This window comes from Phoenix dactylifera, chromosome 4 (genome assembly GCF_051530095.1).
Source record: "Phoenix dactylifera cultivar Ajwa chromosome 4, Ajwa_hap1_PhDact_Kaust_v1.1, whole genome shotgun sequence".
Classification (NCBI taxonomy): domain Eukaryota; kingdom Viridiplantae; phylum Streptophyta; class Magnoliopsida; order Arecales; family Arecaceae; genus Phoenix; species Phoenix dactylifera.
This window is the reverse complement of record NC_143193.1, coordinates 36,972,673-36,996,086: the sequence shown is the minus strand read 5'-3', so window position 1 is coordinate 36,996,086 and position 23,414 is coordinate 36,972,673. Positions and strand designations below refer to the sequence as shown.

The following is a 23,414-nucleotide window of genomic DNA, read 5'->3' as shown; positions in this document are numbered from 1 at the left end:
TAATATTTATTTTTAATTTTTCGGCTTTTGGCTTTTCCTCTTCGGATAATTTTTTTCCTCCGACAATAAACTGAGTCCGGAGACTGGCGGTGCCATGCCGCATAGCGGGACCAGCGCGTTGAATCCTACGCCAGAACGGCCCCGGCAGCGTGAATGTCTCGGGCCGTCGAGGTCTGCTGCTTTGTCATAAAAGGGAGTTTCGAAGGGCATGTCATGGGTGCGATCATACCAGCACTAATGCACCGGATCCCATCAGAACTCCGCAGTTAAGCGTGTTTGGGCGAGAGTAGTACTAGGATGGGTGACCCCCTGGGAAGTCCCCGTGTTGCACCCTTTTTATTTTTTGCCCGCTTTTTTATTTTTTGATAATATTTATTTTTAATTTTTCGGCTTTTGGCTTTTTTTCTTCGGATAATTTTTTTTTTCCGAAAATAAACTGAGTCCGGAGACTGGCGGTGCCATGCCGCATAGCGGAACAGCGCGTTGAATCCTACGCCAGAACGGCCCCGGCAGCGCGAATGTCTCGTGCCGTCGCGGTCTGCTGCTTTGTCATAAAAGGGAGTTTCGAAGGGCATGTCATGGGTGCGATCATACCAGCACTAATGCACCGGATCCCATCATAACTCCGCAGTTAAGCGTGCTTGGGCGAGAGAAGTACTTGGATGGGTGACCCCCTGGGAAGTCCTCGTGTTGCACCCTTTTAATTTTTTGCCCGCTTTTTTATTTTTTGATAATATTTATTTTTAATTTTTCGGCTTTTGGCCTTTCCTCTTCGGATAATTTTTTTTTCCGAAAATAAACTGAGTCCGGAGACTGGCGGTGCCATGCCGCATAGCGGAACAGCGCGTTGAATCATACGCCAGAACGGCCCCGGCAGCGCGAATGTCTCGTGCCGTCGCGGTCTGCTGCTTTGTCATAAAAGGGAGTTTCGAAGGGCATGTCATGGGTGCGATCATACCAGCACTAATGCACCGGATCCCATCATAACTCCGCAGTTAAGCGTGCTTGGGCGAGAGTAGTACTAGGATGGGTGACCCCCTGGGAAGTCCTCGTGTTGCACCCCTTTTATTTTTTGCCCTTTTTTTATTTTTTGATAATATTTATTTTTAATTTTTTGGCTTTTGGCTTTTCCTCTTCGGATAATTTTTTTCCCTCGAAAATAAACTGAGTCCGGAGACTCGCGGTGCCATGCCGCATAGCGGAACAGCGCGTTGAATCCTACGCCAGAACGGCCCCGGCAGCGCGAATGTCTCGTGCCGTCGAGGTCTGCTGCTTTGTCATAAAAGGGAGTTTCGAAGGGCATATCATGGGTGCGATCATACCAGCACTAATGCACCGGATCCCATCAGAACTCCGCAGTTAAGCGTGCTTGGGCGAGAGTAGTACTAGGATGGGTGACCCCCTGGGAAGTCCTCGTGTTGCACCCCTTTTATTTTTTGCCCGCTTTTTTATTTTTTGATAACATTTATTTTTAATTTTTCGGCTTTTGGCTTTTCCTCTTCGGATAATTTTTTTCCCCCGAAAATAAACTGAGTCCGGAGACCCGCGGTGCCATGCCGCATAGCGGAACAGCGCGTTGAATCCTATGCCAGAACGGCCCCGGCAGCGCGAATGTCCCGGGCCGTCGAGGTCTGCTGCTTTGTCATAAAAGGGTGTTTCGATAGGCATGTCATGGGTGCGATCATACCAGCACTAATGCACCGGATCCCATCAGAACTCCGCAGTTAAGCGTGCTTGGGCGAGAGTAGTACTAGGTTGGGTGACCCCCTGGGAAGTCCTCGTGTTGCACCCCTTTTATTTTTTGCCCACTTTTTTATTTTTTGATAATATTTATTTTTAATTTTTTGGCTTTTGGCTTTTCCTCTTCGGATAATTTTTTCCCCCCGAAAATAAACTGAGTCCGGAGACTGGCGGTGTCATGCCGCATAGCGGAACAGCGCGTTGAATCATACGCCAGAACGGCCCCGGCAGCGCGAATGTCTCGGGCCGTCGAGGTCTGCTGCTTTGTCTTAAAAGGGAGTTTCGAAGGGCATGTCTTGGGTGCGATCATACCAGCACTAATGCACCGGATCCCATCAGAACTCCGCAGTTAAGCGTGCTTGGGCGAGAGTAGTACAAGGATGGGTGACCCCCTGGGAAGTCCTCGTGTTCCACCCTTTTTATTTTTTGCCCGCTTTTTTATTTTTTGATAATATTTATTTTTAATTTTTCGGCTTTTGGCTTTTCCTCTTCGGATAATTTTTTTCCTCCGACAATAAACTGAGTCTGGAGACTGGCGGTGCCATGCCGCATAGCGGGACCAGCGCGTTGAATCCTACGCCAGAACGGCCCCGGCAGCGTGAATGTCTCGGGCCGTCGAGGTCTGCTGCTTTGTCATAAAAGGGAGTTTCGAAGGGCATGTCTTGGGTGCGATCATACCAGCACTAATGCACCGGATCCCATCAGAACTCCGCAGTTAAGCGTGCTTGGGCGAGAGTAGTACTAGGATGGGTGACCCCCTGGGAAGTCCTCGTGTTGCACCCTTTTTATTTTTTGCCCGGTTTTTTATTTTTTGATAATATTTATTTTTAATTTTTCGGCTTTTGGCTTTTCCTCTTCGGATAATTTTTTTTCTCCGACAATAAACTGAGTCCGGAGACTGGCGGTGCCATGCCGCATAGCGGAACAGCGCGTTGAATCATACGCCAGAACGGCCCCGGCAGCGCGAATGTCTCGTGCCGTCGCGGTCTGCTGCTTTGTCATAAAAGGGAGTTTCGAAGGGCATGTCATGGGTGCGATCATACCAGCACTAATGCACCGGATCCCATCATAACTCCGCAGTTAAGCGTGCTTGGGCGAGAGTAGAACTAGGATGGGTGACCCCCGGGGAAGTACTCGTGTTGCACCCCTTTTATTTTTTGCCCTTTTTTTATTTTTTGATAATATTTATTTTTAATTTTTCGGCTTTTGGCTTTTCCTCTTCGGATAATTTTTTTCCCCCGAAAATAAACTGAGTCCGGGGACCCGCGGTGCCATGCCGCATAGCGGAACAGCGCGTTGAATCCTACGCCAGAACGGCCCCGGCAGCGCGAATGTCTCGGGCCGTCGAGGTCTGCTGCTTTGTCATAAAAGGATGTTTCGATAGGCATGTCATGGGTGCGATCATACCAGCACTAATGCACCGGATCCCATCAGAACTCCGCAGTTAAGCGTGCTTGGGCGAGAGTAGTACTAGGTTGGGTGACCCCCTGGGAAGTCCTCGTGTTGCACCCCTTTTATTTTTTGCCCACTTTTTTATTTTTTGATAATATTTATTTTTAATTTTTTGGCTTTTGGCTTTTCCTCTTCGGATAATTTTTTCCCCCCGAAAATAAACTGAGTCCAGAGACTGGCGGTGCCATGCCGCATAGCGGAACAGCGCGTTGAATCATACGCCAGAACGGCCCCGGCAGCGCGAATGTCTCGGGCCGTCGAGGTCTGCTGCTTTGTTTTAAAAGGGAGTTTCGAAGGGCATGTCTTGGGTGCGATCATATCAGCACTAATGCACCGGATCCCATCAGAAGTCCGCAGTTAAGCGTGCTTGGGCGAGAGTAGTACTAGGATGGGTGACCCCCTGGGAAGTCCTCGTGTTGCACCCTTTTTATTTTTTGCCCGCTTTTTTATTTTTTGATAATATTTATTTTTAATTTTTCGGCTTTTGGCTTTTCCTCTTCGGATAATTTTTTTCCTCCGACAATAAACTGAGTCCGGAGACTGGCGGTGCCATGCCGCATGGCGGGACCAGCGCGTTGAATCCTACGCCAGAACGGCCCCGGCAGCGTGAATGTCTCGGGCCGTCGAGGTCTGCTGCTTTGTCATAAAAGGGAGTTTCGAAGGGCATGTCATGGGTGCGATCATACCAGCACTAATGCACCGGATCCCATCAGAACTCTGCAGTTAAGCGTGCTTGGGCGAGAGTAGTACTAGGATGGGTGACCCCCTGGGAAGTCCCCGTGTTGCACCCTTTTTATTTTTTGCCCGCTTTTTTATTTTTTGATAATATTTATTTTTAATTTTTCGGCTTTTGGCTTTTTCTCTTCGGATAATTTTTTTTTTCCGAAAATAAACTGAGTCCGGAGACTGGCGGTGCCATGCCGCATAGCGGAACAGCGCGTTGAATCCTACGCCAGAACGGCCTCGGCAGCGCGAATGTCTCGTGCCGTCGCGGTCTGCTGCTTTGTCATAAAAGGGAGTTTCGAAGGGCATGTCATGGGTGCGATCATACCAGCACTAATGCACCGGATCCCATCAGAACTCCGCAGTTAAGCGTGCTTGGGCGAGAGTAGTACTAGGTTGGGTGACCCCCTGGGAAGTCCTCGTGTTGCACCCCTTTTATTTTTTGCCCACTTTTTTATTTTTTGATAATATTTATTTTTAATTTTTTGGCTTTTGGCTTTTCCTCTTCGGATAATTTTTTCCCCCCGAAAATAAACTGAGTCCGGAGACTGGCGGTGTCATGCCGCATAGCGGAACAGCGCGTTGAATCATACGCCAGAACGGCCCCGGCAGCGCGAATGTCTCGGGCCGTCGAGGTCTGCTGCTTTGTCTTAAAAGGGAGTTTCGAAGGGCATGTCTTGGGTGCGATCATACCAGCACTAATGCACCGGATCCCATCAGAACTCCGCAGTTAAGCGTGCTTGGGCGAGAGTAGTACAAGGATGGGTGACCCCCTGGGAAGTCCTCGTGTTCCACCCTTTTTATTTTTTGCCCGCTTTTTTATTTTTTGATAATATTTATTTTTAATTTTTCGGCTTTTGGCTTTTCCTCTTCGGATAATTTTTTTCCTCCGACAATAAACTGAGTCTGGAGACTGGCGGTGCCATGCCGCATAGCGGGACCAGCGCGTTGAATCCTACGCCAGAACGGCCCCGGCAGCGTGAATGTCTCGGGCCGTCGAGGTCTGCTGCTTTGTCATAAAAGGGAGTTTCGAAGGGCATGTCTTGGGTGCGATCATACCAGCACTAATGCACCGGATCCCATCAGAACTCCGCAGTTAAGCGTGCTTGGGCGAGAGTAGTACTAGGATGGGTGACCCCCTGGGAAGTCCTCGTGTTGCACCCTTTTTATTTTTTGCCCGGTTTTTTATTTTTTGATAATATTTATTTTTAATTTTTCGGCTTTTGGCTTTTCCTCTTCGGATAATTTTTTTTCTCCGACAATAAACTGAGTCCGGAGACTGGCGGTGCCATGCCGCATAGCGGAACAGCGCGTTGAATCATACGCCAGAACGGCCCCGGCAGCGCGAATGTCTCGTGCCGTCGCGGTCTGCTGCTTTGTCATAAAAGGGAGTTTCGAAGGGCATGTCATGGGTGCGATCATACCAGCACTAATGCACCGGATCCCATCATAACTCCGCAGTTAAGCGTGCTTGGGCGAGAGTAGAACTAGGATGGGTGACCCCCGGGGAAGTACTCGTGTTGCACCCCTTTTATTTTTTGCCCTTTTTTTATTTTTTGATAATATTTATTTTTAATTTTTCGGCTTTTGGCTTTTCCTCTTCGGATAATTTTTTTCCCCCGAAAATAAACTGAGTCCGGGGACCCGCGGTGCCATGCCGCATAGCGGAACAGCGCGTTGAATCCTACGCCAGAACGGCCCCGGCAGCGCGAATGTCTCGGGCCGTCGAGGTCTGCTGCTTTGTCATAAAAGGATGTTTCGATAGGCATGTCATGGGTGCGATCATACCAGCACTAATGCACCGGATCCCATCAGAACTCCGCAGTTAAGCGTGCTTGGGCGAGAGTAGTACTAGGTTGGGTGACCCCCTGGGAAGTCCTCGTGTTGCACCCCTTTTATTTTTTGCCCACTTTTTTATTTTTTGATAATATTTATTTTTAATTTTTTGGCTTTTGGCTTTTCCTCTTCGGATAATTTTTTCCCCCCGAAAATAAACTGAGTCCAGAGACTGGCGGTGCCATGCCGCATAGCGGAACAGCGCGTTGAATCATACGCCAGAACGGCCCCGGCAGCGCGAATGTCTCGGGCCGTCGAGGTCTGCTGCTTTGTTTTAAAAGGGAGTTTCGAAGGGCATGTCTTGGGTGCGATCATATCAGCACTAATGCACCGGATCCCATCAGAAGTCCGCAGTTAAGCGTGCTTGGGCGAGAGTAGTACTAGGATGGGTGACCCCCTGGGAAGTCCTCGTGTTGCACCCTTTTTATTTTTTGCCCGCTTTTTTATTTTTTGATAATATTTATTTTTAATTTTTCGGCTTTTGGCTTTTCCTCTTCGGATAATTTTTTTCCTCCGACAATAAACTGAGTCCGGAGACTGGCGGTGCCATGCCGCATGGCGGGACCAGCGCGTTGAATCCTACGCCAGAACGGCCCCGGCAGCGTGAATGTCTCGGGCCGTCGAGGTCTGCTGCTTTGTCATAAAAGGGAGTTTCGAAGGGCATGTCATGGGTGCGATCATACCAGCACTAATGCACCGGATCCCATCAGAACTCTGCAGTTAAGCGTGCTTGGGCGAGAGTAGTACTAGGATGGGTGACCCCCTGGGAAGTCCCCGTGTTGCACCCTTTTTATTTTTTGCCCGCTTTTTTATTTTTTGATAATATTTATTTTTAATTTTTCGGCTTTTGGCTTTTTCTCTTCGGATAATTTTTTTTTTCCGAAAATAAACTGAGTCCGGAGACTGGCGGTGCCATGCCGCATAGCGGAACAGCGCGTTGAATCCTACGCCAGAACGGCCTCGGCAGCGCGAATGTCTCGTGCCGTCGCGGTCTGCTGCTTTGTCATAAAAGGGAGTTTCGAAGGGCATGTCATGGGTGCGATCATACCAGCACTAATGCACCGGATCCCATCAGAACTCCGCAGTTAAGCGTGCTTGGGCGAGAGTAGTACTAGGTTGGGTGACCCCCTGGGAAGTCCTCGTGTTGCACCCCTTTTATTTTTTGCCCACTTTTTTATTTTTTGATAATATTTATTTTTAATTTTTTGGCTTTTGGCTTTTCCTCTTCGGATAATTTTTTCCCCCCGAAAATAAACTGAGTCCGGAGACTGGCGGTGCCATGCCGCATAGCGGAACAGCGCGTTGAATCATACGCCAGAACGGCCCCGGCAGCGCGAATGTCTCGGGCCGTCGAGGTCTGCTGCTTTGTCTTAAAAGGGAGTTTCGAAGGGCATGTCTTGGGTGCGATCATACCAGCACTAATGCACCGGATCCCATCAGAACTCCGCTGTTAAGCGTGCTTGGGCGAGAGTAGTACTAGGATGGGTGACCCCCTGGGAAGTCCTCGTGTTGCACCCTTTTTATTTTTTGCCCGGTTTTTTATTTTTTGATAATATTTATTTTTAATTTTTCGGCTTTTGGCTTTTTCTCTTCGGATAATTTTTTTCCTCCGACAATAAACTGAGTCCGGAGACTGGCGGTGCCATGCCGCATAGCGGAACAGCGCGTTGAATCATACGCCAGAACGGCCCCGGCAGCGCGAATGTCTCGTGCCGTCGCGGTCTGCTGCTTTGTCATAAAAGGGAGTTTCGAAGGGCATGTCATGGGTGCGATCATACCAGCACTAATGCACCGGATCCCATCATAACTCCGCAGTTAAGCGTGCTTGGGCGAGAGTAGTACTAGGATGGGTGACCCCCTGGGAAGTCCTCGTGTTGCACCCCTTTTATTTTTTGCCCGCTTTTTTATTTTTTGATAACATTTATTTTTAATTTTTCGGCTTTTGGCTTTTCCTCTTCGGATAATTTTTTTCCCCCGAAAATAAACTGAGTCCGGAGACCCGCGGTGCCATGCCGCATAGCGGAACAGCGCGTTGAATCCTACGCCAGAACGGCCCCGGCAGCGCGAATGTCTCGGGCCGTCGAGGTCTGCTGCTTTGTCATAAAAGGGTGTTTCGATAGGCATGTCATGGGTGCAATCATACCAGCACTAATGCACCGGATCCCATCAGAACTCCGCAGTTAAGCGTGCTTGGGCGAGAGTAGTACTAGGTTGGGTGACCCCCTGGGAAGTCCTCGTGTTGCACCCCTTTTATTTTTTGCCCACTTTTTTATTTTTTGATAATATTTATTTTTAATTTTTTGGCTTTTGGCTTTTCCTCTTCGGATAATTTTTTTCCCCCGAAAATAAACTGAGTCCGGAGACAGGCGGTGCCATGCCGCATAGCGGAACAGCGCGTTGAATCATACGCCAGAACGGCCCCGGCAGCGCGAATGTCTCGGGCCGTCGAGGTCTGCTGCTTTGTCTTAAAAGGGAGTTTCGAAGGGCATGTCTTGGGTGCGATCATACCAGCACTAATGCACCGGATCCCATCAGAACTCCGCAGTTAAGCGTGCTTGGGCGAGAGTAGTACAAGGATGGGTGACCCCCTGGGAAGTCCTCGTGTTCCACCCTTTTTATTTTTTGCCCGCTTTTTTATTTTTTGATAATATTTATTTTTAATTTTTCGGCTTTTGGCTTTTCCTCTTCGGATAATTTTTTTCCTCCGACAATAAACTGAGTCTGGAGACTGGCGGTGCCATGCCGCATAGCGGGACCAGCGCGTTGAATCCTACGCCAGAACGGCCCCGGCAGCGTGAATGTCTCGGGCCGTCGAGGTCTGCTGCTTTGTCATAAAAGGGAGTTTCGAAGGGCATGTCTTGGGTGCGATCATACCAGCACTAATGCACCGGATCCCATCAGAACTCCGCAGTTAAGCGTGCTTGGGCGAGAGTAGTACTAGGATGGGTGACCCCCTAGGAAGTCCTCGTGTTGCACCCTTTTTATTTTTTGCCCGCTTTTTTATTTTTTGATAATATTTATTTTTAATTTTTAATTTTTTGGCTTTTCCTTTTCGGATAATTTTTTTCCCCCGACAATAAACTGAGTCCGGAGACTGGCGGTGCCATGCCGCATAGCGGGACCAGCGCGTTGAATCCTACGCCAGAACGGCCCCGGCAGCGCGAATGTCTCGGGCCGTCGAGGTCTGCTGCTATGTCATAAAAGGGTGTTTCGATGGGCATGTCATGGGTGCGATCATACCAGCACTAATGCACCGGATCCCATCAGAACTCCGCAGTTAAGCGTGCTTGGGCGAGAGTAGTACTAGGATGGGTGACCCCCTGGGAAGTCCTCGTGTTGCACCCCTTTTATTTTTTGCCCGCTTTTTTATTTTTTGATAATATTTATTTTTAATTTTTTGGCTTTTGGCTTTTCCTTTTCGGATAATTTTTTTCCCCCGACAATAAACTGAGTCCGGAGACTGGCGGTGCCATGCCGCATAGCGGGACCAGCGCGTTGAATCCTACGCCAGAACGGCCCCGGCAGCGCGAATGTCTCGGGCGGTCGAGGTCTGCTGCTTTGTCATAAAAGGGAGTTTCGAAGGGCATATCATGGGTGCGATCATACCAGCACTAATGCACCGGATCCCATCAGAACTTCGCAGTTAAGCGTGCTTGGGCGAGAGTAGTACTAGGATGGGTGACCCCCTGGGAAGTCCTCGTGTTGCACCCCTTTTATTTTTTGCCCGCTTTTTTATTTTTTGATAACATTTATTTTTAATTTTTCGGCTTTTGGCTTTTCCTCTTCGGATAATTTTTTTCCCCCGAAAATAAACTGAGTCCAGAGACTCGCGGTGCCATGCCGCATAGCGGAACAGCGCGTTGAATCCTACGCCAGAACGGCCCCGGCAGCGCGAATGTCTCGGGCCGTCGAGGTCTGCTACTTTGTCATAAAAGGGTGTTTCGATGGGCATGTCATGGGTGCGATCATACCAGCACTAATGCACCGGATCCCATCAGAACTCTGCAGTTAAGCGTGCTTGGGCAAGAGTAGTACTAGGATGGGTGACCCCCTGGGAAGTCCTCGTGTTGCACCTTTATTTTTTGCCCGCTTTTTTATTTTTTGATAACATTTATTTTTTATTTTTCAGCTTTTGTCTTTTCCTCTTCGGATAATTTTTTTTCCCCGAAAATAAACTGAGTCCGGAGACTGGCGGTGCCATGCCGCATAGCGGAACAGCGCGTTGAATCCTACGCCAGAACGGCCCCGGCAGCGCGAATGTCTCGGGCCGTCGAGGTCTGCTGCTTTGTCATAAAAGGGAGTTTCGAAGGGCATGTCTTGGGTGCGATCATACCAGCACTAATGCACCGGATCCCATCAGAACTCCGCAGTTAAGCGTGCTTGGGCGAGAGTAGTACTAGGATGGGTGACCCCCTGGGAAGTCCTCGTGTTGCACCCTTTTTATTTTTTGCCCGCTTTTTTATTTTTTGATAATATTTATTTTTAATTTTTCGGCTTTTGGCTTTTCCTCTTCGGATAATTTTTTTCCTCCGACAATAAACTGAGTCCGGAGACTGGCGGTGCCATGCCGCATAGCGGGACCAGCGCGTTGAATCCTACGCCAGAACGGCCCCGGCAGCGGGAATGTCTCGGGCCGTCGAGGTCTGCTGCTTTGTCATAAAAGGGAGTTTCGAAGGGCATGTCATGGGTGCGATCATACCAGCACTAATGCACCGGATCCCATCAGAACTCCGCAGTTAAGCGTGCTTGGGCGAGAGTAGTACTAGGATGGGTGACCCCCTGGGAAGTCCTCGTGTTGCACTCTTTTTATTTTTTGCCCGCTTTTTTATTTTTTGATAATATTAATTTTTAATTTTTCGGCTTTTGGGTTTTCCTCTTCGGATAATTTTTTTTTCCCGAAAATAAACTGAGTCCGGAGACTGGCGGTGCCATGCCGCATAGCGGAACAGCGCGTTGAATCCTACGCCAGAACGGCCCCGGCAGCGCGAATGTCTCGCGCCGTCGCGGTCTGCTGCTTTGTCATAAAAGGGAGTTTCGAAGGGCATGTCATGGGTGCGATCATACCAGCACTAATGCACCGGATCCCATCATAACTCCGCAGTTAAGCGTGCTTGGGCGAGAGAAGTACTAGGATGGGTGACCCCTGGGAAGTCCTCGTGTTGCACCCTTTTTATTTTTTGCCCGCTTTTTTATTTTTTGATAATATTTATTTTTAGTTTTTTGGCTTTTGGGTTTTCCTCTTCGGATAATTTTTTCCCCCCGAAAATAAACTGAGTCTGGAGACTGGCGGTGCCATGCCGCATAGCGGAACAGCGCGTTGAATCATACGCCAGAACGGCCCCGGCAGCGCGAATGTCTCGGGCCGTCGAGGTCTGCTGCTTTGTCAAAAAAGGGAGTTTCGAAGGGCATGTCATGGGTGCGATCATACCAGCACTAATGCACCGGATCCCATCAGAACTCTGCAGTTAAGCGTGCTTGGGCGAGAGTAGTACTAGGATGGGTGACCCCCTGGGAAGTCCTCGTGTTGCACCCCTTTTATTTTTTGCCCGCTTTTTTATTTTTTGATAACATTTATTTTTTATTTTTCGGCTTTTGTCTTTTCCTCTTCGGATAATTTTTTTCCCCCGAAAATAAACTGAGTCCGGAGACTGGCGGTGCCATGCCGCATAGCGGAACAGCGTGTTGAATCCTACGCCAGAACGGCCCCGGCAGCGCGAAGGTCTCGGGCCGTCGAGGTCTGCTGCTTTGTCATAAAAGGGAGTTTCGAAGGGCATGTCTTGGGTGCGATCATACCAGCACTAATGCACCGGATCCCATCAGAACTCCGCAGTTAAGCGTGCTTGGGCGAGAGTAGTACTAGGATGGGTGAACCCCTGAGAAGTCCTCGTGTTGCACCCTTTTTATTTTTTGCCCGCTTTTTTATTTTTTGATAATATTTATTTTTAATTTTTTGGCTTTTGGCTTTTCCTCTTCGGATAATTTTTTTCCCCCGACAATAAACTGAGTCCGGAGACTGGCGGTGCCATGCCGCATAGCGGGACCAGCGCGTTGAATCCTACGCCAGAACGGCCCCGGCAGCGCGAATGTCTCGGGCGGTCGAGGTCTGCTGCTTTGTCATAAAAGGGAGTTTCGAAGGGCATATCATGGGTGCGATCATACCAGCACTAATGCACCGGATCCCATCAGAACTTCGCAGTTAAGCGTGCTTGGGCGAGAGTAGTACTAGGATGGGTGACCCCCTGGGAAGTCCTCGTGTTGCACCCCTTTTATTTTTTGCCCGCTTTTTTATTTTTTGATAACATTTATTTTTAATTTTTCGGCTTTTGGCTTTTCCTCTTCGGATAATTTTTTTCCCCCGAAAATAAACTGAGTCCGGAGACTCGCGGTGCCATGCCGCATAGCGGAACAGCGCGTTGAATCCTACGCCAGAACGGCCCCGGCAGCGCGAATGTCTCGGGCCGTCGAGGTCTGCTGCTTTGTCATAAAAGGGTGTTTCGATGGGCATGTCATGGGTGCGATCATACCAGCACTAATGCACCGGATCCCATCAGAACTCCGCAGTTAAGCGTGCTTGGGCGAGAGTAGTACTAGGATGGGTGACCCCCTGGGAAGTCCTCGTGTTGCACCCCTTTTATTTTTTGCCCGCTTTTTTATTTTTTGATAATATTTATTTTTAATTTTTCGGCTTTTGGCTTTTCCTCTTCGGATAATTTTTTTCCTCCGACAATAAACTGAGTCCGGAGACTGGCGGTGCCATGCCACATAGCGGAACAGCGTGTTGAATCCTACGCCAGAACGGCCCCGGCAGCGCGAAGGTCTCGGGCCGTCGAGGTCTGCTGCTTTGTCATAAAAGGGAGTTTCGAAGGGCATGTCTTGGGTGCGATCATACCAGCACTAATGCACCGGATCCCATCAGAACTCCGCAGTTAAGCGTGCTTGGGCGAGAGTAGTACTAGGATGGGTGAACCCCTGAGAAGTCCTCGTGTTGCACCCTTTTTATTTTTTGCCCGCTTTTTTATTTTTTGATAATATTTATTTTTAATTTTTTGGCTTTTGGCTTTTCCTCTTCGGATAATTTTTTTCCCCCGACAATAAACTGAGTCCGGAGACTGGCGGTGCCATGCCGCATAGCGGGACCAGCGCGTTGAATCCTACGCCAGAACGGCCCCGGCAGCGCGAATGTCTCGGGCGGTCGAGGTCTGCTGCTTTGTCATAAAAGGGAGTTTCGAAGGGCATATCATGGGTGCGATCATACCAGCACTAATGCACCGGATCCCATCAGAACTTCGCAGTTAAGCGTGCTTGGGCGAGAGTAGTACTAGGATGGGTGACCCCCTGGGAAGTCCTCGTGTTGCACCCCTTTTATTTTTTGCCCGCTTTTTTATTTTTTGATAACATTTATTTTTAATTTTTCGGCTTTTGGCTTTTCCTCTTCGGATAATTTTTTTCCCCCGAAAATAAACTGAGTCCGGAGACTCGCGGTGCCATGCCGCATAGCGGAACAGCGCGTTGAATCCTACGCCAGAACGGCCCCGGCAGCGCGAATGTCTCGGGCCGTCGAGGTCTGCTGCTTTGTCATAAAAGGGTGTTTCGATGGGCATGTCATGGGTGCGATCATACCAGCACTAATGCACCGGATCCCATCAGAACTCCGCAGTTAAGCGTGCTTGGGCGAGAGTAGTACTAGGATGGGTGACCCCCTGGGAAGTCCTCGTGTTGCACCCCTTTTATTTTTTGCCCGCTTTTTTATTTTTTGATAATATTTATTTTTAATTTTTCGGCTTTTGGCTTTTCCTCTTCGGATAATTTTTTTCCTCCGACAATAAACTGAGTCCGGAGACTGGCGGTGCCATGCCACATAGCGGAACAGCGTGTTGAATCCTACGCCAGAACGGCCCCGGCAGCGCGAAGGTCTCGGGCCGTCGAGGTCTGCTGCTTTGTCATAAAAGGGAGTTTCGAAGGGCATGTCTTGGGTGCGATCATACCAGCACTAATGCACCGGATCCCATCAGAACTCCGCAGTTAAGCGTGCTTGGGCGAGAGTAGTACTAGGATGGGTGAACCCCTGAGAAGTCCTCGTGTTGCACCCTTTTTATTTTTTGCCCGCTTTTTTATTTTTTGATAATATTTATTTTTAATTTTTTGGCTTTTGGCTTTTCCTCTTCGGATAATTTTTTTCCCCCGACAATAAACTGAGTCCGGAGACTGGCGGTGCCATGCCGCATAGCGGGACCAGCGCGTTGAATCCTACGCCAGAACGGCCCCGGCAGCGCGAATGTCTCGGGCGGTCGAGGTCTGCTGCTTTGTCATAAAAGGGAGTTTCGAAGGGCATATCATGGGTGCGATCATACCAGCACTAATGCACCGGATCCCATCAGAACTTCGCAGTTAAGCGTGCTTGGGCGAGAGTAGTACTAGGATGGGTGACCCCCTGGGAAGTCCTCGTGTTGCACCCCTTTTATTTTTTGCCCGCTTTTTTATTTTTTGATAACATTTATTTTTAATTTTTCGGCTTTTGGCTTTTCCTCTTCGGATAATTTTTTTCCCCCGAAAATAAACTGAGTCCGGAGACTCGCGGTGCCATGCCGCATAGCGGAACAGCGCGTTGAATCCTACGCCAGAACGGCCCCGGCAGCGCGAATGTCTCGGGCCGTCGAGGTCTGCTGCTTTGTCATAAAATGGTGTTTCGATGGGCATGTCATGGGTGCGATCATACCAGCACTAATGCACCGGATCCCATCAGAACTCCGCAGTTAAGCGTGCTTGGGCGAGAGTAGTACTAGGATGGGTGACCCCCTGGGAAGTCCTCGTGTTGCACCCCTTTTATTTTTTGCCCGCTTTTTTATTTTTTGATAATATTTATTTTTAATTTTTCGGCTTTTGGCTTTTCCTCTTCGGATTATTTTTTTTCTCCGACAATAAACTGAGTCCGGAGACTGGCGGTGCCATGCCGCATAGCGGAACAGTGTGTTGAATCCTACGCCAGAACGGCCCCGGCAGCGCGAATGTCTCGGGCCGTCGAGGTCTGCTGCTTTGTCATAAAAGGGAGTTTCGAAGGGCATTTCTTGGGTGCGATCATACCAGCACTAATGCACCGGATCCCATCAGAACTCCGCAGTTAAGCGTGCTTGGGCGAGAGTAGTACTAGGATGGGTGAACCCCTGAGAAGTCCTCGTGTTGCACCCTTTTTATTTTTTGCCCGCTTTTTTATTTTTTGATAATATTTATTTTTAATTTTTTGGCTTTTGGCTTTTCCTCTTCGGATAATTTTTTTCCCCCGACAATAAACTGAGTCCGGAGACTGGCGGTGCCATGCCGCATAGCGGGACCAGCGCGTTGAATCCTACGCCAGAACGGCCCCGGCAGCGCAAATGTCTCGGGCGGTCGAGGTCTGCTGCTTTGTCATAAAAGGGAGTTTCGAAGGGCATATCATGGGTGCGATCATACCAGCACTAATGCACCGGATCCCATCAGAACTTCGCAGTTAAGCGTGCTTGGGCGAGAGTAGTACTAGGATGGGTGACCCCCTGGGAAGTCCTCGTGTTGCACCCCTTTTATTTTTTGCCCGCTTTTTTATTTTTTGATAACATTTATTTTTAATTTTTCGGCTTTTGGCTTTTCCTCTTCGGATAATTTTTTTCCCCCGAAAATAAACTGAGTCCGGAGACTCGCGGTGCCATGCCGCATAGCGGAACAGCGCGTTGAATCCTACGCCAGAACGGCCCCGGCAGCACGAATGTCTCGGGCCTTCGAGGTCTGCTGCTTTGTCATAAAATGGTGTTTCGATGGGCATGTCATGGGTGCGATCATACCAGCACTAATGCACCGGATCCCATCAGAACTCCGCAGTTAAGCGTGCTTGGGCGAGAGTAGTACTAGGATGGGTGACCCCCTGGGAAGTCCTCGTGTTGCACCCCTTTTATTTTTTGCCCGCTTTTTTATTTTTTGATAATATTTATTTTTAATTTTTCAGCTTTTGGCTTTTCCTGTTCGGATAATTTTTTTCCCTCGAAAATAAACTGAGTCCGGAGACTCGCGGTGCCATGCCGCATAGCGGAACAGCGCGTTGAATCCTACGCCAGAACGGCCCCGGCAGCGCGAATGTCTCGGGCCGTCGAGGTCTGCTGCTTTGTCATAAAAGGGAGTTTCGAAGGGCATATCATGGGTGCGATCATACCAGCACTAATGCACCGGATCCCATCAGAACTCTGCTGTTAAGCGTGCTTGGGCGAGAGTAGTACTAGGATGGGTGACCCCCTGGGAAGTCCTCGTGTTGCACCCCTTTTATTTTTTGCCCGCTTTTTTATTTTTTGATAACATTTATTTTTTATTTTTCGGCTTTTGTCTTTTCCTCTTCGGATAATTTTTTTCCCCCGAAAATAAACTGAGTCCGGAGACTGGCGGTGCCATGCCGCATAGCGGAACAGCGTGTTGAATCCTACGCCAGAACGGCCCCGGCAGCGCGAATGTCTCGGGCCGTCGAGGTCTGCTGCTTTGTCATAAAAGGGAGTTTCGAAGGGCATGTCTTGGGTGCGATCATACCAGCACTAATGCACCGGATCCCATCAGAACTCCGCAGTTAAGCGTGCTTGGGCGAGAGTAGTACTAGGATGGGTGACCCCCTGGGAAGTCCTCGTGTTGCACCCTTTTTATTTTTTGCCCGCTTTTTTATTTTTTGATAATATTTATTTTTAATTTTTCGGCTTTTGGCTTTTCCTCTTCGGATAATTTTTTTCCTCCGACAATAAACTGAGTCCGGAGACTGGCGGTGCCATGCCGCATAGCGGGACCAGCGCGTTGAATCCTACGCCAGAACGGCCCCGGCAGCGTGAATGTCTCGGGCCGTCGAGGTCTGCTGCTTTGTCATAAAAGGGAGTTTCGAAGAGCATGTCATGGGTGCGATCATACCAGCACTAATGCACCGGATCCCATCATAACTCCGCAGTTAAGCGTGCTTGGGCGAGAGAAGTACTAGGATGGGTGACCCCCTGGGAAGTCCTCGTGTTGCACCCTTTTTATTTTTTGCCCGCTTTTTTATTTTTTGATAATATTTATTTTTAATTTTTTGGCTTTTGGCTTTTCCTCTTCCGATAATTTTTTCCCCCCGAAAATAAACTGAGTCCGGAGACTGGCGGTGCCATGCCGCATAGCGGAACAGCGCGTTGAATCATACGCCAGAACGGCCCCGGCAGCGCGAATGTCTCGGGCCGTCGAGGTCTGCTGCTTTGTCATAAAAGGGAGTTTCGAAGGGCATGTCATGGGTGCGATCATATCAGCACTAATGCACCGGATCCCATCAGAACTCTGCAGTTAAGCGTGCTTGGGCGAGAGTAGTACTAGGATGGGTGACGCCCTGGGAAGTCCTCGTGTTGCACCCCTTTTATTTTTTGCCCGCTTTTTTATTTTTTGATAACATTTATTTTTTATTTTTCGGCTTTTGTCTTTTCCTCTTCGGATAATTTTTTTTCCCCGAAAATAAACTGAGTCCGGAGACTGGCGGTGCCATGCCGCATAGCGGAACAGCGTGTTGAATCCTACGCCAGAACGGCCCCGGCAGCGCGAATGTCTCGGGCCGTCGAGGTCTGCTGCTTTGTCATAAAAGGGAGTTTCGAAGGGCATGTCTTGGGTGCGATCATACCAGCACTAATGCACCGGATCCCATCAGAACTCCGCAGTTAAGCGTGCTTGGGCGAGAGTAGTACTAGGATGGGTGACCCCCTGGGAAGTCCTCGTGTTGCACCCTTTTTATTTTTTGCCCGCTTTTTTATTTTTTGATAATATTTATTTTTAATTTTTTGGCTTTTGGCTTTTCCTTTTCGGATAATTTTTTTCCCCCGACAATAAACTGAGTCCGGAACTGGCGGTGCCATGCCGCATAGCGGGACCAGCGCGTTGAATCCTACGCCAGAACGGCCCCGGCAGCGCGAATGTCTCGGGCGGTCGAGGTCTGCTGCTTTGTCATAAAAGGGAGTTTCGAAGGGCATATCATGGGTGCGATCATACCAGCACTAATGCACCGGATCCCATCAGAACTTCGCAGTTAAGCGTGCTTGGGCGAGAGTAGTACTAGGATGGGTGACCCCCTGGGAAGTCCTCGTGTTGCACCCCTTTTATTTTTTGCCCGCTTTTTTATTTTTTGATAACATTTATTTTTAATTTTTCGGCTTTTGGCTTTTCCTCTTCGGATAATTTTTTTCCCCCGAAAATAAACTGAGTCCGGAGACTCGCGGTGCCATGCCGCATAGCGGAACAGCGCGTTGAATCCTACGCCAGAACGGCCCCGGCAGCGCGAATGTCTCGGGCCGTCGGGGTCTGCTGCTTTGTCATAAAAGGGTGTTTCGATGGGCATGTCATGGGTGCGATCATACCAGCACTAATGCACCGGATCCCATCAGAACTCCGCAGTTAAGCGTGCTTGGGCGAGAGTAGTACTAGGATGGGTGACCCCCTGGGAAGTCCTCGTGTTGCACCCCTTTTATTTTTTGCCCGCTTTTTTATTTTTTGATAATATTTATTTTTAATTTTTCAGCTTTTGGCTTTTCCCCTTCGGATAATTTTTTTCCCTCGAAAATAAACTGAGTCCGGAGACTCGCGGTGCCATGCCGCATAGCGGAACAGCGCGTTGAATCCTACGCCAGAACGGCCTCGGCAGCGCGAATGTCTCGGGCCGTCGAGGTCTGCTGCTTTGTCATAAATGGGAGTTTCGAAGGGCATATCATGGGTGCGAACATACCAGCACTAATGCACCGGATCCCATCAGAACTCTGCAGTTAAGCGTGCTTGGGCGAGAGTAGTACTAGGATGGGTGACCCCCTGGGAAGTCCTCGTGTTGCACCCCTTTTATTTTTTGCCCGCTTTTTTATTTTTTGATAACATTTATTTTTTATTTTTCGGCTTTTGTCTTTTCCTCTTCGGATAATTTTTTTCCCCCGAAAATAAACTGAGTCCGGAGACTGGCGGTGCCATGCCGCATAGCGGAACAGCGTGTTGAATCCTACACCAGAACGGCCCCGGCAGCGCGAATGTCTCGGGCCGTCGAGGTCTGCTGCTTTGTCATAAAAGGGAGTTTCGAAGGGCATGTCTTGGGTGCGATCATACCAGCACTAATGCACCGGATCCCATCAGAACTCCGCAGTTAAGCGTGCTTGGGCGAGAGTAGTACTAGGATGGGTGACCCCCTGGGAAGTCCTCGTGTTGCACCCTTTTTATTTTTTGCCCGCTTTTTTATTTTTTGATAATATTTATTTTTAATTTTTCGGCTTTTGGCTTTTCCTCTTCGGATAATTTTTTTCCTCCGACAATAAACTGAGTCCGGAGACTGGCGGTGCCATGCCGCATAGCGGGACCAGCGCGTTGAATCCTACGCCAGAACGGCCCCGGCAGCGTGAATGTCTCGGATCGTCGAGGTCTGCTGCTTTGTCGTAAAAGGGAGTTTCGAAGGGCATGTCATGGGTGCGATCATACCAGCACTAATGCACCGGATCCCATCATAACTCCGCAGTTAAGCGTGCTTGGGCGAGAGAAGTACTAGGATGGGTGACCCCCTGGGAAGTCCTCGTGTTGCACCCTTTTTATTTTTTGCCCGCTTTTTTATTTTTTGATAATATTTATTTTTAATTTTTTGGCTTTTGGCTTTTCCTCTTCGGATAATTTTTTCCCCCCGAACATAAACTGAGTCCGGAGACTGGCGGTGCCATGCCGCATAGCGGAACAGCGCGTTGAATCATACGCTAGAACGACCCCGGCAGCGCGAATGTCTCAGGCCGTCGAGGTCTGCTGCTTTGTCATAAAAGGGAGTTTCGAAGGGCATGTCATGGGTGCGATCATACCAGCACTAATGCACCGGATCCCATCAGAACTCTGCAGTTAAGCGTGCTTGGGCGAGAGTAGTACTAGGATGGGTGACCCCCTGGGAAGTCCTCGTGTTGCACCCCTTTTATTTTTTGCCCGCTTTTTTATTTTTTGATAACATTTATTTTTTATTTTTCGGCTTTTGTCTTTTCCTCTTCGGATAATTTTTTTCCCCCAAAAATAAACTGAGTCCGGAGACTGGCGGTGCCATGCCGCATAGCGGAACAGCGTGTTGAATCCTACGCCAGAACGGCCCCGGCAGCGCGAATGTCTCGGGCCGTCGAGGTCTGCTGCTTTGTCATAAAAGGGAGTTTCGAAGGGCATGTCTTGGGTGCGATCATACCAGCACTAATGCACCGGATCCCATCAGAACTCCGCAGTTAAGCGTGCTTGGGCGAGAGTAGTACTAGGATGGGTGACCCCCTGGGAAGTCCTCGTGTTGCACCCTTTTTATTTTTTGCCCGCTTTTTTATTTTTTGATAATATTTATTTTTAATTTTTTGGCTTTTGGCTTTTCCTTTTCGGATAATTTTTTTCCCCCGACAATAAACTGAGTCCGGAGACTGGCGGTGCCATGCCGCATAGCGGGACTAGCGCGTTGAATCCTACGCCAGAACGGCCCCGGCAGCGCGAATGTCTCGGGCGGTCGAGGTCTGCTGCTTTGTCATAAAAGGGAGTTTCGAAGGGCATATCATGGGTGCGATCATACCAGCACTAATGCACCGGATCCCATCAGAACTTCGCAGTTAAGCGTGCTTGGGCGAGAGTAGTACTAGGATGGGTGACCCCCTGGGAAGTCCTCGTGTTGCACCCCTTTTATTTTTTGCCCGCTTTTTTATTTTTTGATAACATTTATTTTTAATTTTTCGGCTTTTGGCTTTTTCTCTTCGGATAATTTTTTTCCCCCGAAAATAAGCTGAGTCCAGAGACTCGCGGTGCCATGCCGCATAGCGGAACAGCGCGTTGAATCCTACGCCAGAACGGCCCCGGCAGCGCGAATGTCTCGGGCCGTCGAGGTCTGCTGCTTTGTCATAAAAGGGTGTTTCGATGGGCATGTCATGGGTGCGATCATACCAGCACTAATGCACCGGATCCCATCAGAACTCTGCAGTTAAGCGTGCTTGGGCGAGAGTAGTACTAGGATGGGTGACCCCCTAGGAAGTCCTCGTGTTGCACCTTTATTTTTTGCCCGCTTTTTTATTTTTTGATAACATTTATTTTTTATTTTTCGGCTTTTGTCTTTTCCTCTTCGGATAATTTTTTTTCTCCGAAAATAAACTGAGTCCGGAGACTGGCGGTGCCATGCCGCATAGCGGAACAGCGTGTTGAATCCTACGCCAGAACGGCCCCGGCAGCGCGAATGTCTCGGGCCGTCGAGGTCTGCTGCTTTGTCATAAAAGGGAGTTTCGAAGGGCATGTCTTGGGTGCGATCATACCAGCACTAATGCACCGGATCCCATCAGAACTCCGCAGTTAAGCGTGCTTGGGCGAGAGTAGTACTAGGATGGGTGACCCCCTGGGAAGTCCTCGTGTTGCACCCTTTTTATTTTTTGCCCGCTTTTTTATTTTTTGATAATATTTATTTTTAATTTTTCGGCTTTTGGCTTTTCCTCTTCGGATAATTTTTTTCCCCCGAAAATAAACTGAGTCCAGAGACTCGCGGTGCCATGCCGCATAGCGGAACAGCGCGTTAAATCCTACGCCAGAACGGCCCCGGCAGCGCGATTGTCTCGGGCAGTCGAGGTCTGCTGCTTTGTCATAAAAGGGTGTTTCCATGGGCATGTCATGGGTGCGATCATACCAGCACTAATGCACCGGATCCCATCAGAACTCTGCAGTTAAGCGTGCTTGGGCGAGAGTAGTACTAGGATGGGTGACCCCCTGGGAAGTCCTCGTGTTGCACTCTTTTTATTTTTTGCCCGCTTTTTTATTTTTTGATAATATTTATTTTTAATTTTTCGGCTTTTGGCTTTTCCTCTTCGGATAATTTTTTTTTCCCGAAAATAAACTGAGTCCGGAGACTGGCGGTGCCATGCCGCATAGCGGAACAGCGCGTTGAATCCTACGCCAGAACGGCCCCGTCAGCGCGAATGTCTCGTGCCGTCGCGGTCTGCTGCTTTGTCATAAAAGGGAGTTTCGAAGGGCATGTCATGGGTGCGATCATACCAGCACTAATGCACCGGATCCCATCATAACTCCGCAGTTAAGCGTGCTTGGGCGAGAGAAGTACTAGGATGGGTAACCCCCTGGGAAGTCCTCGTGTTGCACCCTTTTTATTTTTTGCCCGCTTTTTTATTTTTTGATAATATTTATTTTTAATTTTTTGGCTTTTGGCTTTTCCTCTTCGGATAATTTTTTCTCCCCGAAAATAAACTGAGTCCGGAGACTGGCGGTGCCATGCCGCATAGCGGAACAGCGCGTTTAATCATACGCCAGAACGGCCCCGGCAGCGCGAATGTCTCGGGCCGTCGAGGTCTGCTGCTTTGTCATAAAAGGGAGTTTCGAAGGGCATGTCATGGGTGCGATCATACCAGCACTAATGCACCGGATCCCATCAGAACTCTGCAGTTAAGCGTGCTTGGGCGAGAGTAGTACTAGGATGGGTGACCCCCTGGGAAGTCCTCGTGTTGCACCCTTTTTATTTTTTGCCCGCTTTTTTATTTTTTGATAATATTTATTTTTAATTTTTTGGCTTTTGGCTTTTCCTTTTCGGATAATTTTTTTCCCCCGACAATAAACTGAGTCCGGAGACTGGCGGTGCCATGCCGCATAGCGGGACCAGCGCGTTGAATCCTACGCCAGAACGGCCCCGGCAGCGCGAATGTCTCGGGCGGTCGAGGTCTGCTGCTTTGTCATAAAAGGGAGTTTCGAAGGGCATATCATGGGTGCGATCATACCAGCACTAATGCACCGGATCCCATCAGAACTTCGCAGTTAAGCGTGCTTGGGCGAGAGTAGTACTAGGATGGGTGACCCCCTGGGAAGTCCTCGTGTTGCACCCCTTTTATTTTTTGCCCGCTTTTTTATTTTTTGATAACATTTATTTTTAATTTTTCGGCTTTTGGCTTTTCCTCTTCGGATAATTTTTTTCTCCCGAAAATAAACTGAGTCCAGAGACTCGCGGTGCCATGCCGCATAGCGGAACAGCGCGTTGAATCCTACGCCAGAACGGCCCCGGCAGCGCGAATGTCTCGGGCCGTCGAGGTCTGCTGCTTTGTCATAAAAGGGTGTTTCGATGGGCATGTCATGGGTGCGATCATACCAGCACTAATGCACCGGATCCCATCAGAACGCTGCAGTTAAGCGTGCTTGGGCGAGAGTAGTACTAGGATGGGTGACCCCCTGGGAAGTCCTCGTGTTGCACCTTTATTTTTTGCCCGCTTTTTTATTTTTTGATAACATTTATTTTTTATTTTTCGGCTTTTGTCTTTTCCTCTTCGGATAATTTTTTTCCTCCGAAAATAAACTGAGTCCGGAGACTGGCGGTGCCATGCCGCATAGCGGAACAGCGTGTTGAATCCTACGCCAGAACGGCCCCGGCAGCGCGAATGTCTCGGGCCGTCGAGGTCTGCTGCTTTGTCATAAAAGGGAGTTTCGAAGGGCATGTCTTGGGTGCGATCATACCAGCACTAATGCACCGGATCCCATCAGAACTCCGCAGTTAAGCGTGCTTGGGCGGGAGTAGTACTAGGATGGGTGACCCCCTGGGAAGTCCTCGTGTTGCACCCTTTTTATTTTTTGCCCGCTTTTTTATTTTTTGATAATATTTATTTTTAATTTTTCGGCTTTTGGCTTTTCCTCTTCGGATAATT

At 49.1% G+C, this 23,414-nt stretch overlaps 62 non-coding genes and 2 pseudogenes across 62 annotated transcripts; all 64 read left to right on the top strand.

The window, feature by feature from the left end:
- The first annotated feature begins 215 nt into the window (after nt 1-215).
- On the top strand, nt 216-334 carry LOC149761977 (5S ribosomal RNA). The gene has a single exon (XR_016401726.1). It is a non-coding gene; the product is annotated as a 5S ribosomal RNA (ribosomal RNA).
- Nucleotides 335-580: 246 nt separating this feature from the next.
- Nucleotides 581-699, top strand: LOC149761976 (5S ribosomal RNA). The gene has a single exon (XR_016406850.1). It is a non-coding gene; the product is annotated as a 5S ribosomal RNA (ribosomal RNA).
- A 245-nt stretch (nt 700-944) lies between these two features.
- On the top strand, nt 945-1,063 carry LOC149761975 (5S ribosomal RNA). The gene has a single exon (XR_016405924.1). It is a non-coding gene; the product is annotated as a 5S ribosomal RNA (ribosomal RNA).
- Nucleotides 1,064-1,308: 245 nt separating this feature from the next.
- LOC149761974 (5S ribosomal RNA) lies at nt 1,309-1,427 on the top strand. Its single transcript, XR_016410110.1, has one exon. It is a non-coding gene; the product is annotated as a 5S ribosomal RNA (ribosomal RNA).
- Nucleotides 1,428-1,673: 246 nt separating this feature from the next.
- Nucleotides 1,674-1,792, top strand: LOC149761973 (5S ribosomal RNA). Its single transcript, XR_016412995.1, has one exon. It is a non-coding gene; the product is annotated as a 5S ribosomal RNA (ribosomal RNA).
- A 246-nt stretch (nt 1,793-2,038) lies between these two features.
- LOC149761972 (5S ribosomal RNA) lies at nt 2,039-2,157 on the top strand. The gene has a single exon (XR_016407869.1). It is a non-coding gene; the product is annotated as a 5S ribosomal RNA (ribosomal RNA).
- Nucleotides 2,158-2,404: 247 nt separating this feature from the next.
- LOC149761971 (5S ribosomal RNA) lies at nt 2,405-2,523 on the top strand. Its single transcript, XR_016412176.1, has one exon. It is a non-coding gene; the product is annotated as a 5S ribosomal RNA (ribosomal RNA).
- Nucleotides 2,524-2,769: 246 nt separating this feature from the next.
- LOC149761970 (5S ribosomal RNA) lies at nt 2,770-2,888 on the top strand (annotated as a pseudogene).
- Nucleotides 2,889-3,133: 245 nt separating this feature from the next.
- LOC149761969 (5S ribosomal RNA) lies at nt 3,134-3,252 on the top strand. Its single transcript, XR_016412994.1, has one exon. It is a non-coding gene; the product is annotated as a 5S ribosomal RNA (ribosomal RNA).
- Nucleotides 3,253-3,498: 246 nt separating this feature from the next.
- LOC149761968 (5S ribosomal RNA) lies at nt 3,499-3,617 on the top strand. The gene has a single exon (XR_016406739.1). It is a non-coding gene; the product is annotated as a 5S ribosomal RNA (ribosomal RNA).
- Nucleotides 3,618-3,864: 247 nt separating this feature from the next.
- On the top strand, nt 3,865-3,983 carry LOC149761967 (5S ribosomal RNA). Its single transcript, XR_016402184.1, has one exon. It is a non-coding gene; the product is annotated as a 5S ribosomal RNA (ribosomal RNA).
- Nucleotides 3,984-4,229: 246 nt separating this feature from the next.
- On the top strand, nt 4,230-4,348 carry LOC149761966 (5S ribosomal RNA). Its single transcript, XR_016412993.1, has one exon. It is a non-coding gene; the product is annotated as a 5S ribosomal RNA (ribosomal RNA).
- A 246-nt stretch (nt 4,349-4,594) lies between these two features.
- On the top strand, nt 4,595-4,713 carry LOC149761965 (5S ribosomal RNA). Its single transcript, XR_016407868.1, has one exon. It is a non-coding gene; the product is annotated as a 5S ribosomal RNA (ribosomal RNA).
- Nucleotides 4,714-4,960: 247 nt separating this feature from the next.
- On the top strand, nt 4,961-5,079 carry LOC149761964 (5S ribosomal RNA). Its single transcript, XR_016412175.1, has one exon. It is a non-coding gene; the product is annotated as a 5S ribosomal RNA (ribosomal RNA).
- Nucleotides 5,080-5,325: 246 nt separating this feature from the next.
- LOC149761963 (5S ribosomal RNA) lies at nt 5,326-5,444 on the top strand (annotated as a pseudogene).
- Nucleotides 5,445-5,689: 245 nt separating this feature from the next.
- Nucleotides 5,690-5,808, top strand: LOC149761962 (5S ribosomal RNA). Its single transcript, XR_016412992.1, has one exon. It is a non-coding gene; the product is annotated as a 5S ribosomal RNA (ribosomal RNA).
- A 246-nt stretch (nt 5,809-6,054) lies between these two features.
- Nucleotides 6,055-6,173, top strand: LOC149761961 (5S ribosomal RNA). Its single transcript, XR_016406737.1, has one exon. It is a non-coding gene; the product is annotated as a 5S ribosomal RNA (ribosomal RNA).
- Nucleotides 6,174-6,420: 247 nt separating this feature from the next.
- Nucleotides 6,421-6,539, top strand: LOC149761960 (5S ribosomal RNA). Its single transcript, XR_016402183.1, has one exon. It is a non-coding gene; the product is annotated as a 5S ribosomal RNA (ribosomal RNA).
- A 246-nt stretch (nt 6,540-6,785) lies between these two features.
- Nucleotides 6,786-6,904, top strand: LOC149761959 (5S ribosomal RNA). The gene has a single exon (XR_016412991.1). It is a non-coding gene; the product is annotated as a 5S ribosomal RNA (ribosomal RNA).
- A 246-nt stretch (nt 6,905-7,150) lies between these two features.
- On the top strand, nt 7,151-7,269 carry LOC149761958 (5S ribosomal RNA). The gene has a single exon (XR_016402170.1). It is a non-coding gene; the product is annotated as a 5S ribosomal RNA (ribosomal RNA).
- A 246-nt stretch (nt 7,270-7,515) lies between these two features.
- On the top strand, nt 7,516-7,634 carry LOC149761957 (5S ribosomal RNA). Its single transcript, XR_016405922.1, has one exon. It is a non-coding gene; the product is annotated as a 5S ribosomal RNA (ribosomal RNA).
- Nucleotides 7,635-7,880: 246 nt separating this feature from the next.
- Nucleotides 7,881-7,999, top strand: LOC149761956 (5S ribosomal RNA). Its single transcript, XR_016400825.1, has one exon. It is a non-coding gene; the product is annotated as a 5S ribosomal RNA (ribosomal RNA).
- Nucleotides 8,000-8,245: 246 nt separating this feature from the next.
- Nucleotides 8,246-8,364, top strand: LOC149761955 (5S ribosomal RNA). The gene has a single exon (XR_016407866.1). It is a non-coding gene; the product is annotated as a 5S ribosomal RNA (ribosomal RNA).
- A 247-nt stretch (nt 8,365-8,611) lies between these two features.
- On the top strand, nt 8,612-8,730 carry LOC149761954 (5S ribosomal RNA). The gene has a single exon (XR_016402332.1). It is a non-coding gene; the product is annotated as a 5S ribosomal RNA (ribosomal RNA).
- Nucleotides 8,731-8,977: 247 nt separating this feature from the next.
- LOC149761953 (5S ribosomal RNA) lies at nt 8,978-9,096 on the top strand. Its single transcript, XR_016410109.1, has one exon. It is a non-coding gene; the product is annotated as a 5S ribosomal RNA (ribosomal RNA).
- Nucleotides 9,097-9,343: 247 nt separating this feature from the next.
- LOC149761952 (5S ribosomal RNA) lies at nt 9,344-9,462 on the top strand. Its single transcript, XR_016402285.1, has one exon. It is a non-coding gene; the product is annotated as a 5S ribosomal RNA (ribosomal RNA).
- A 246-nt stretch (nt 9,463-9,708) lies between these two features.
- Nucleotides 9,709-9,827, top strand: LOC149761951 (5S ribosomal RNA). The gene has a single exon (XR_016406926.1). It is a non-coding gene; the product is annotated as a 5S ribosomal RNA (ribosomal RNA).
- Nucleotides 9,828-10,070: 243 nt separating this feature from the next.
- On the top strand, nt 10,071-10,189 carry LOC149761950 (5S ribosomal RNA). The gene has a single exon (XR_016412174.1). It is a non-coding gene; the product is annotated as a 5S ribosomal RNA (ribosomal RNA).
- Nucleotides 10,190-10,436: 247 nt separating this feature from the next.
- On the top strand, nt 10,437-10,555 carry LOC149761949 (5S ribosomal RNA). The gene has a single exon (XR_016412899.1). It is a non-coding gene; the product is annotated as a 5S ribosomal RNA (ribosomal RNA).
- A 246-nt stretch (nt 10,556-10,801) lies between these two features.
- Nucleotides 10,802-10,919, top strand: LOC149761948 (5S ribosomal RNA). The gene has a single exon (XR_016408978.1). It is a non-coding gene; the product is annotated as a 5S ribosomal RNA (ribosomal RNA).
- Nucleotides 10,920-11,165: 246 nt separating this feature from the next.
- On the top strand, nt 11,166-11,284 carry LOC149761947 (5S ribosomal RNA). Its single transcript, XR_016401463.1, has one exon. It is a non-coding gene; the product is annotated as a 5S ribosomal RNA (ribosomal RNA).
- Nucleotides 11,285-11,530: 246 nt separating this feature from the next.
- LOC149761946 (5S ribosomal RNA) lies at nt 11,531-11,649 on the top strand. Its single transcript, XR_016405422.1, has one exon. It is a non-coding gene; the product is annotated as a 5S ribosomal RNA (ribosomal RNA).
- Nucleotides 11,650-11,896: 247 nt separating this feature from the next.
- On the top strand, nt 11,897-12,015 carry LOC149761945 (5S ribosomal RNA). The gene has a single exon (XR_016402284.1). It is a non-coding gene; the product is annotated as a 5S ribosomal RNA (ribosomal RNA).
- Nucleotides 12,016-12,261: 246 nt separating this feature from the next.
- On the top strand, nt 12,262-12,380 carry LOC149761944 (5S ribosomal RNA). The gene has a single exon (XR_016410108.1). It is a non-coding gene; the product is annotated as a 5S ribosomal RNA (ribosomal RNA).
- Nucleotides 12,381-12,626: 246 nt separating this feature from the next.
- LOC149761943 (5S ribosomal RNA) lies at nt 12,627-12,745 on the top strand. Its single transcript, XR_016405421.1, has one exon. It is a non-coding gene; the product is annotated as a 5S ribosomal RNA (ribosomal RNA).
- A 247-nt stretch (nt 12,746-12,992) lies between these two features.
- On the top strand, nt 12,993-13,111 carry LOC149761942 (5S ribosomal RNA). Its single transcript, XR_016402282.1, has one exon. It is a non-coding gene; the product is annotated as a 5S ribosomal RNA (ribosomal RNA).
- A 246-nt stretch (nt 13,112-13,357) lies between these two features.
- Nucleotides 13,358-13,476, top strand: LOC149761941 (5S ribosomal RNA). Its single transcript, XR_016410107.1, has one exon. It is a non-coding gene; the product is annotated as a 5S ribosomal RNA (ribosomal RNA).
- Nucleotides 13,477-13,722: 246 nt separating this feature from the next.
- LOC149761940 (5S ribosomal RNA) lies at nt 13,723-13,841 on the top strand. The gene has a single exon (XR_016405420.1). It is a non-coding gene; the product is annotated as a 5S ribosomal RNA (ribosomal RNA).
- Nucleotides 13,842-14,088: 247 nt separating this feature from the next.
- On the top strand, nt 14,089-14,207 carry LOC149761939 (5S ribosomal RNA). Its single transcript, XR_016402281.1, has one exon. It is a non-coding gene; the product is annotated as a 5S ribosomal RNA (ribosomal RNA).
- A 246-nt stretch (nt 14,208-14,453) lies between these two features.
- On the top strand, nt 14,454-14,572 carry LOC149761938 (5S ribosomal RNA). The gene has a single exon (XR_016410106.1). It is a non-coding gene; the product is annotated as a 5S ribosomal RNA (ribosomal RNA).
- Nucleotides 14,573-14,818: 246 nt separating this feature from the next.
- LOC149761937 (5S ribosomal RNA) lies at nt 14,819-14,937 on the top strand. Its single transcript, XR_016405419.1, has one exon. It is a non-coding gene; the product is annotated as a 5S ribosomal RNA (ribosomal RNA).
- Nucleotides 14,938-15,184: 247 nt separating this feature from the next.
- Nucleotides 15,185-15,303, top strand: LOC149761936 (5S ribosomal RNA). The gene has a single exon (XR_016402280.1). It is a non-coding gene; the product is annotated as a 5S ribosomal RNA (ribosomal RNA).
- A 246-nt stretch (nt 15,304-15,549) lies between these two features.
- Nucleotides 15,550-15,668, top strand: LOC149761935 (5S ribosomal RNA). The gene has a single exon (XR_016410105.1). It is a non-coding gene; the product is annotated as a 5S ribosomal RNA (ribosomal RNA).
- A 246-nt stretch (nt 15,669-15,914) lies between these two features.
- Nucleotides 15,915-16,033, top strand: LOC149761934 (5S ribosomal RNA). Its single transcript, XR_016404636.1, has one exon. It is a non-coding gene; the product is annotated as a 5S ribosomal RNA (ribosomal RNA).
- A 246-nt stretch (nt 16,034-16,279) lies between these two features.
- LOC149761933 (5S ribosomal RNA) lies at nt 16,280-16,398 on the top strand. Its single transcript, XR_016412173.1, has one exon. It is a non-coding gene; the product is annotated as a 5S ribosomal RNA (ribosomal RNA).
- A 247-nt stretch (nt 16,399-16,645) lies between these two features.
- LOC149761932 (5S ribosomal RNA) lies at nt 16,646-16,764 on the top strand. Its single transcript, XR_016406660.1, has one exon. It is a non-coding gene; the product is annotated as a 5S ribosomal RNA (ribosomal RNA).
- A 246-nt stretch (nt 16,765-17,010) lies between these two features.
- LOC149761931 (5S ribosomal RNA) lies at nt 17,011-17,129 on the top strand. Its single transcript, XR_016408201.1, has one exon. It is a non-coding gene; the product is annotated as a 5S ribosomal RNA (ribosomal RNA).
- A 246-nt stretch (nt 17,130-17,375) lies between these two features.
- LOC149761930 (5S ribosomal RNA) lies at nt 17,376-17,494 on the top strand. Its single transcript, XR_016412171.1, has one exon. It is a non-coding gene; the product is annotated as a 5S ribosomal RNA (ribosomal RNA).
- A 246-nt stretch (nt 17,495-17,740) lies between these two features.
- On the top strand, nt 17,741-17,859 carry LOC149761929 (5S ribosomal RNA). Its single transcript, XR_016402279.1, has one exon. It is a non-coding gene; the product is annotated as a 5S ribosomal RNA (ribosomal RNA).
- Nucleotides 17,860-18,105: 246 nt separating this feature from the next.
- Nucleotides 18,106-18,224, top strand: LOC149761928 (5S ribosomal RNA). Its single transcript, XR_016410104.1, has one exon. It is a non-coding gene; the product is annotated as a 5S ribosomal RNA (ribosomal RNA).
- Nucleotides 18,225-18,470: 246 nt separating this feature from the next.
- On the top strand, nt 18,471-18,589 carry LOC149761927 (5S ribosomal RNA). Its single transcript, XR_016404609.1, has one exon. It is a non-coding gene; the product is annotated as a 5S ribosomal RNA (ribosomal RNA).
- A 246-nt stretch (nt 18,590-18,835) lies between these two features.
- LOC149761926 (5S ribosomal RNA) lies at nt 18,836-18,954 on the top strand. The gene has a single exon (XR_016412170.1). It is a non-coding gene; the product is annotated as a 5S ribosomal RNA (ribosomal RNA).
- Nucleotides 18,955-19,201: 247 nt separating this feature from the next.
- On the top strand, nt 19,202-19,320 carry LOC149761925 (5S ribosomal RNA). The gene has a single exon (XR_016406659.1). It is a non-coding gene; the product is annotated as a 5S ribosomal RNA (ribosomal RNA).
- A 246-nt stretch (nt 19,321-19,566) lies between these two features.
- On the top strand, nt 19,567-19,685 carry LOC149761924 (5S ribosomal RNA). Its single transcript, XR_016401462.1, has one exon. It is a non-coding gene; the product is annotated as a 5S ribosomal RNA (ribosomal RNA).
- A 246-nt stretch (nt 19,686-19,931) lies between these two features.
- Nucleotides 19,932-20,050, top strand: LOC149761923 (5S ribosomal RNA). Its single transcript, XR_016412169.1, has one exon. It is a non-coding gene; the product is annotated as a 5S ribosomal RNA (ribosomal RNA).
- Nucleotides 20,051-20,297: 247 nt separating this feature from the next.
- Nucleotides 20,298-20,416, top strand: LOC149761922 (5S ribosomal RNA). Its single transcript, XR_016402278.1, has one exon. It is a non-coding gene; the product is annotated as a 5S ribosomal RNA (ribosomal RNA).
- A 246-nt stretch (nt 20,417-20,662) lies between these two features.
- On the top strand, nt 20,663-20,781 carry LOC149761921 (5S ribosomal RNA). Its single transcript, XR_016406281.1, has one exon. It is a non-coding gene; the product is annotated as a 5S ribosomal RNA (ribosomal RNA).
- A 243-nt stretch (nt 20,782-21,024) lies between these two features.
- On the top strand, nt 21,025-21,143 carry LOC149761920 (5S ribosomal RNA). Its single transcript, XR_016412168.1, has one exon. It is a non-coding gene; the product is annotated as a 5S ribosomal RNA (ribosomal RNA).
- A 246-nt stretch (nt 21,144-21,389) lies between these two features.
- Nucleotides 21,390-21,508, top strand: LOC149761919 (5S ribosomal RNA). The gene has a single exon (XR_016402614.1). It is a non-coding gene; the product is annotated as a 5S ribosomal RNA (ribosomal RNA).
- A 246-nt stretch (nt 21,509-21,754) lies between these two features.
- LOC149761918 (5S ribosomal RNA) lies at nt 21,755-21,873 on the top strand. Its single transcript, XR_016407677.1, has one exon. It is a non-coding gene; the product is annotated as a 5S ribosomal RNA (ribosomal RNA).
- A 246-nt stretch (nt 21,874-22,119) lies between these two features.
- LOC149761917 (5S ribosomal RNA) lies at nt 22,120-22,238 on the top strand. Its single transcript, XR_016401701.1, has one exon. It is a non-coding gene; the product is annotated as a 5S ribosomal RNA (ribosomal RNA).
- Nucleotides 22,239-22,485: 247 nt separating this feature from the next.
- On the top strand, nt 22,486-22,604 carry LOC149761916 (5S ribosomal RNA). The gene has a single exon (XR_016402277.1). It is a non-coding gene; the product is annotated as a 5S ribosomal RNA (ribosomal RNA).
- A 246-nt stretch (nt 22,605-22,850) lies between these two features.
- Nucleotides 22,851-22,969, top strand: LOC149761915 (5S ribosomal RNA). The gene has a single exon (XR_016407736.1). It is a non-coding gene; the product is annotated as a 5S ribosomal RNA (ribosomal RNA).
- A 243-nt stretch (nt 22,970-23,212) lies between these two features.
- Nucleotides 23,213-23,331, top strand: LOC149761914 (5S ribosomal RNA). Its single transcript, XR_016409950.1, has one exon. It is a non-coding gene; the product is annotated as a 5S ribosomal RNA (ribosomal RNA).
- Nucleotides 23,332-23,414: the final 83 nt, after the last annotated feature.